The sequence below is a fragment of the Dermochelys coriacea genome, chromosome 1, assembly GCF_009764565.3.
Source record: "Dermochelys coriacea isolate rDerCor1 chromosome 1, rDerCor1.pri.v4, whole genome shotgun sequence".
In the NCBI taxonomy this organism is placed as follows: Eukaryota; Metazoa; Chordata; order Testudines; family Dermochelyidae; genus Dermochelys; species Dermochelys coriacea.
In genome coordinates this window covers 37,916,100-37,923,059 of record NC_050068.2, presented here as the reverse complement: position 1 = coordinate 37,923,059, position 6,960 = coordinate 37,916,100, and the positions used below count along the sequence as shown (strand labels likewise).

At 49.9% G+C, this 6,960-nt stretch overlaps 1 protein-coding gene across 1 annotated transcript in view; it reads left to right on the top strand.

Moving 5' to 3' along the window:
* The first annotated feature begins 899 nt into the window (after positions 1-899).
* Positions 900-6,960, top strand: part of RDX (radixin) — a 99,894-nt gene continuing 93,833 nt past the window's right edge. Inside the window, exon 1 of the mRNA XM_038413896.2 lies at positions 900-1,193. The gene's annotated coding sequence lies outside the window, so the exon portion shown is untranslated. The remainder of the gene's footprint in view (positions 1,194-6,960) is intronic.

The following is a 6,960-nucleotide window of genomic DNA, read 5'->3' as shown; positions in this document are numbered from 1 at the left end:
ACTGGGGGTGTGGGGGGGTCTGTCTGCACAGTGCAGGACAGGCATGGGCTCCTAAGGAGTAATACAAAAAATAAAGGGAGAATTGTAATAAGCTTTAGTATGACAGTGTGCTGCCAAATGGAGCACTTAAAAATATTTCACTAATGAAGCAGGTTTGTGAAGGGGCACCTATTAGAGAGGAAAGGTGGGCAAGATAAGATCTTTTACTGGACTGATCTGTTGGTGAAAGACACAAGCTTTCAGACTACACCAAGTTCTTCTTCAGGGCCCAATAGCTTGAAAGCTTTGTCTCTCTAACCAAAGAGAAGTTGGTCCAATCAGAGAAATTACCTCCCCCACCTTGTCTCTCTAATATCCAGGGCCAAACACAGCTCTTGGGAACCACCCATGCAGCCAGTGTATGTATGACAGTTGCAGGAAAAATTTGTATAGTGGGGGTGCTCAGGGCCATTCAACCAAACCGTAAACCCTGTATATGACAGAAACCTCTTCAAACCAAGGGGTGTGGCACTGGCAAGTCCCCCACCACCTCTAGACACATGTGCATTAGACATGAAAAATTAGCCTTATATCACCTATGGAAGCAGCGTCCACACGTGCCAAGAACCATCTGGATAGATGGGAGGAGAAGAATGAGGAGTCATACTGGGGCTGGTCCCGGCACGACACGACACGACACGACACGACACGACACCTCCTGCCTTCCCCCCAACACTACTTCTCAGGAGCGAGACCCCCTCTGCCGTATTTGCGCGCAGGGTCCCTTCGTGCTCCGCTCCTCTCCCCTACGTAGCCCCTAGTCCCTCTTGCCGCCAACCCTCCCGCGAACCCTCTTTTATACCAAGGCTCCTCACGGTCGCGCGCTCTTAGCCCCCCGCGGCGGGGAGCGGCGGGCAGCGGCTTCGCCGTGGCTAGTGCGCATGCTCACACCTCTTCGCGCATGCCCCGTAACAACGAGGAGGAAAATCTAAACGGCGGCAGCCACCGCCATATTGCGTAGCTGTCAGCGGCGCTTTGCGCGTCTCCTGCCCTGACCCACCAGCGAACAGCCCAGGGCGGACCCCAGCGACTGCTGCCCGGCCGCGGAGGGGCCTGCGCGGGGGCCTGCCCACAGCGGACCACCGAGAGCGCATCGGAGACCCGGTGGGACCGAGTCCGCCGGCAGAGCCCCCCGCCGGGGAGCGGAGCCGCAGGTGAGGGGGACGCGGGGAAGAACAGGGGAGGGGGTTGGTGTCTGCGCCGTGCCGGACCCGCCGCTTACCAGGCCGCATTCGGCCCGGCCCCGTCGCCGCGGCTTCCCGGAGTCTGGGGAGCGAGTAGCTGTCAGAGCCCGTTATCAGATGACCGGGGGCGGCCTGCCTGGTCCTTCCTCCCCCCTTCCCCGGGGCTGTCTGGCTCGTGTTCCCCCTCGGGCCTGTGTGTGTGTCCCCCCCCCCCTCCGCTGCTCTGGCCCCGGGGATCTGTGTCCTCCCCCCCGTGGCCCCTCCGGGCGGCCTGTGTCCCCCCCGCGGCCCCGCCCCCAAGGCTGTCCCCCCCCCCCCCCCGCCGCGTAACTCCTTCTCTAGAGCCCTGTGTCCCTCCCGCGCTGGGTCTCTCTCCCCCCGGGCTGTGTCCCTCCCTGCCACCGCCACGCTGCTCGCCCCCCTCTCCCGGTGCTGTCCCTTCACCCTGGGCTCCTCTCGGCCCCCTTCTACACTGAGTGGTCCGCCCCCCAGCCTCCTCTCTGCCCGCTCCCTTCGGAGACTGCGGGAAAGGGCCGGCCGGTTCTGGGGAGAAGGGGCTTGGGGGGCTGCGGCGGGGCTGAAGCCGCTGCGGGAGGGGATGGGAGTTGATGCTTTTCCTCTGCTAGCTCCGTCTCGTCCGCTACCATCTAATCTTGGTTCTCGGTTCCCGGAGCCGGCGCATAAACCCGACTTGCGCGAAGCCCTACGTTGCGGGGAGGGGGTTGAGCGAAAGTGCAACTCGGTAAAGCCCCTCGGCTACTTGTTGCACCGAGGAGGATGCTTTGTAACACCTTCCTCATGTCAGAAACAAAACACCCACCCGCCCGTCTGCCCTCCGCAGCCCAGGAGCAGGAGGCGGCCGCGGTACCAGCCCGACGAGGACTGCTGAGGTTTGCGGGCGCGTCAGGTTCAGCTACGTTCCCGCGCCGCCTCCAGGGCTTTTTGAGAGTTGGGGGGAGCTTTGAATTTGTAAATCGCTCCCGCTTGAAACTAGAGCTCACTCCTCAGTTTGAAAATAAAAGTTGAAAGTGACTTAGTCCGTAAAGCAGCTGGGGGGAGTCCACTTTTCATTTACAATATCCTAAGGCTTTTTAACTCTTGATGTTCTTATAAAACTTCAGCTTGGATCAATGAATGTACAGATATGGAAGAATAATAAGGAATTACTTCATAAACAAGTGCAATGAAGCATCTGTTGCTATTATTTATAACAAATGTACATTTTAAAATCTCTAAATACTGATCTACATAATGGTCACAATAGCCCTGAGCCGTTGTACATTATGTTAAGTTGGATAAATGTCTGATACAGATAATGCAAATCTTTGTTTTCAAACTTACCATTAAAAACTAGCTAAGTCAAGGAAATTTAAAGCATGAAAATATATTTCTTAGCTAGGTGATTCCCTTGCCCTTGTTGGTTTTATCAGCCTGGATATTTAAAAATACCACTTTGTCTTAATGCTAATGTAACTGATTACGCTAATTTTATTTAACGAAGTGTGAAGTTGCATTTGTCAGACTATAGCATACTGATGGAGGATTAGATATTACTATTTACAGTACATGTTTGTTGACAGGCATTTTATTAGTGTGAATCAACAGGTGCAGGGTTGGGAGGAAGTCCTGAGGTGTAATACTGTGTAGCTTTAGGCAAGTCCAGTTCACCTTGCTATGCCTCATTTTCTGTATTGATCAGTTGCAGGTATTGCCTGCCTGCCTGTGTCACAGGAATGCAGTATACGTATTCAAAGTGCTACGTAAGGGCGGATCCACAAAGGGGCTTAGACTCAGTCTTGTAATGTCCAACATTTAGGTGTCCTATTGCCTAATGGAATTCATAGCCCCACATTAGGTATACAGGCTCTTCTATACAATGCCTGGGGAGAGGTGTCTAAGAATGGGATCCCAAAAATGAGCAAGCTGATCAGGGAGCCCCCTAAGCTAGCCAGTAGACAGTGCTAGGTCGAGGAAAGTCTTTTTCTGTCAACCTACCTAGCTACCATCTCTTGGGGAGGTGGGTTACGTACACCGACAGCATACGTAGCATAGCATTTTAAGTATAGACAAGCCCTAAGACCTTTCTTACAAAAAACAAGGTGGAGGTGCTCCCCCCCCTTAAATTTTTAGCCTGACTGAAAGAGCACTCACCTTGGGTAGTCATTGGCATGGGCTTGAACTTGGGACTCTCACGTTTTAGGTGAGTCCCCAAACCACTGGTTTATAGTTGTTTTTCTCACTCTTTCCAGAAGGTGTTTGTTTACAAGAAGTGGAACAATTTAAACAGGAGAGGTTGAGAGGGAACAGCCCCAGAATATCTTTAGCCCTAACTTCTGGACTAAATCTCCTGAAAGGTGGAGACAAGGGTTTAAATTCTTGCTCCACATCTGGCAGAGGGAGGAATTGAATCTGGGATTCCCACATCCTGAGTGAGTACTCTAACCATAGGCTAAAACGTACAAAGGGGGCACCACCTCCACTTCTGGCATTTTGTACAGGGCACAAGCTATTAGGAAGCCACTGAGCATGTCTATCAGATAGGCAGGGCATTGCAGTTTGAGGATTCTGCTGGGGTTTAGGTGTGAGTTAGATGCCTGGTTGCCTGGACTGGACTGCAGTGGTGGTGTGTATGCCCAGTGGCAGATTTTTAGGGGTCTATAGGATTTTATCGGTTGATACTTAGGTATTTACAGGGTAAAGCAGTAGTTGAGCAGGGGCTTTGGGGATCTACATTTTGGACTTGGGCACCTAAATGCCAAATGTTACCATCAGTCCTTAAATAGTACAATTGGTGCTGTAGAAACATGAAATAGAAAATATGTAGTGTAAGCATGACCAATGTGGAGCTGAGAATTGCTGGGTCTGGACATAAGTTAGACCTGCTGAGATAATCATGGCTGATAAACAGAGCACTGCAGCCAAGGCCCAGTCTGAGAGTGGGAGAACTGTTTGATTTTTCCCCCCTGAGACAGAGGTGACAGCTAGAGGCATGAGACAGACCTGAAGAGTTACACTCGGAGAGACCAGGAAGGGGTCAGAGGTAACAGTCCACCCGATAACTTGACAGTAAACAGTATTTCTTTGGGAGTGAAGTAAATGAGGTTTCTTCAGATATACAGTCTGACGCCTAGACATTTTTAATGACATGATCTTTTACTATTTGTTTGTGTCTAGGGATGGCATCTGCTGATTGGGATGAGGAGAGTCTAGCCTAGTGGTCAGAGTGGGTGTCAGGCCAAGTGGTGTGATCAGGCATTGGCAACCAAGGAGTAGGGTCAGTAGTTAGAGGTCAAAGCCAAGGGCCAAACTGGAGGGCAGGAACTGGATACCAGAGTCAAGGGCCAAGCCCAGAGTCAGTAATCAGAAGCCAAAGCCAATGTTCAAACTTGAGCGAGCAGGAGAGCAGACGAAGAGGGATTCAAGGCAGTGTCAGGACAGAAGCAAGACTGGGTGCAAGGCAGGGGAAGCAGGAACAGGGTAACACAGATACAGGCACAGTGGTGTGCATGAGCAGACAGTGAATTACTGCTACTGCTGGTGGCTTAAGAGCTGGCTTACTGCCCCGTACAGCCAATCAGGTGGTGTGGCCAATCAGGCAGTCTGCTGCAGGCCAGCTGTACTGATGAGGCTGCCTGGAGACTAGTTCTGCTACAGGCCCTAGTTCCTGACAGTACCCATCCCTTGAGAGTGCCATCTAGAGACGTTGGGGCCTGGTTTCTCAGGGTAAGCATGGGGAAGGATGCACAGGAGATTCAGGCTGTACCCATCCCAGTCATTTAGATATTGTAGTTTCTCTCAGACCTGACTAGAATCTGCTGAATCACATATCCTTCTTGGCCCCAAATATTTATCTGTGAAGGAGGGGGAGTAGTATGGAGTGGGAAGGGATTCTTGATTAATGGTTTTAGAAGAGAGACATGGAAGACTGGGTGAATCTTGAGGGAATCTGTTTGCTGTAACTTGAATGTAACCTGGTTAATCTGTTTTGTAATCTGGAAAGGTACTAGATACTTATGGTCCAGATTCATGGGGGGGGGGCGAGTTGATCACAGATTCTGGGTGGACAGCCACACCTTATTCCCTGTCCTGAAGCCAGGTTTTTGCTGGTGGGACCACTGGGCATACTTGTATGTAGGTTGCTTTGGTGCCTTCTAACTGCCTCAGAGTTCTTGGTGTACCCGCTATATGTGGGCTGTGAGTTTGCCTCCAAACAATTGATGAGCATGAAGATGGAACCCATAGTTAGTAAAGAAAGGTGTTTTCTTGGTGGATGCATGTGTGGCATTTGTTTTAAGAAAACTCAGAATGACAGATCAAGGAAAGCCAATCATCTTAATGATAGTTTAGGAAGCATATGCGCAGGACACAACAGAGGTGCGTATGGCAGGCCACCAAAAGTCCCTGGAAACTAGGTCTTGGGTCTTAGAATGGCTGATGTGGCTTGCTAGGGGAGCATTGTGGCAGAGTTGTCGGACGTGAAGCCAGGTGGCCCCTTTGGAAGCACACATGCATTCCTCATGGTATAGACTTCTGTCCTGCAACATGAAGCCTGTAGCAGTCTGGTCCTCTTTGGGACCTCAGGCTTGATGAGTTTGGATGGCAAAGAGATCTCTAGATAACTGAGAGTGGATGGAGGATAACAGGTTGTGGGCTGTGATGCCAGAAATGAAGTTTGAGGGCTTGAGAATCATGGACATAGTCTCCTCACCAGGTTTGTAGTACTCATTCTTTTGGGACTATGCTTCTGCTTTCCTTGTCCTTGTTCCTGACTGGTAGGTGACCCCAAACTTGAATTGCACAAGAAGAGGGATCAGCATGTCTTCTGCTGATTCAGGTTCCTGGCCGTTTTTAGGTATTACAAGTTTTTATGATGTCAGAACTTGGAGTGGAGCCTAGCCCCTTCCAGAAGATTATGCCATTCTGCGTAGGCTGCTTTGATATCCAGCAATTCTTTGTTCAGGTTGTCATAATTCATCTCAGCAGGAGTGAGTTTTCATAAGTAAAAAACACATTGATGAATTCAATCATCGGGAGCAGTAGGTTGGGCAAGAACTGTCCCTAGTGCAAAGTTTGCAGTGTCTGCAAATTTGTTTCAAATTATCAAAGGCAACTTGTGACAAATTTCTGTGTCAAATTATCAAAGGCAATTTGTACCTCTGAGGACCATGAGAACCAACTCCCTTTCACAGCTTTGATGTGAGAGGACTGGTGAGCACAGAGAATCCTGGGATAAATCATCTATAAAAATCAGCAAAACCCAAGAAGCATTGGATTCCGCAGACATCCTTCGGAGCCACCTGATCTGTGATGGTCGTCACTGTGCAGGGGTCCATTGCCAGTCCCTTGGATATATCATCTCACCCTAGAAATTCAAGGTCAAACTTGCATTTCTCCAGCGTGGCATATAGATGATTCAGGAGTAGTCTTTCAATAACGCTACACACTTGCTGGTCATGAAAAGCTGGGTCTTTGCAGAAAATCAGAATAACATCAAGGTTGTAATGACAAAGTGGTCCAGCATATCTCAAAATACATCATTCAGCACTCTTTCAACACTTTATGAAACGTTGCATAGGCCAATCAGCATGACTAGATATTCATGGTTGCAGTGTCAAGTATGAAAAGTAGTCATCCACTCATCTCCTTCATATACACACACCAGGTTATAGGCCCCACACAGATTTAACTTTGTGAAAATACAGACTGTGCCTAGCCAATCTAAGAGCTCATTGATAAT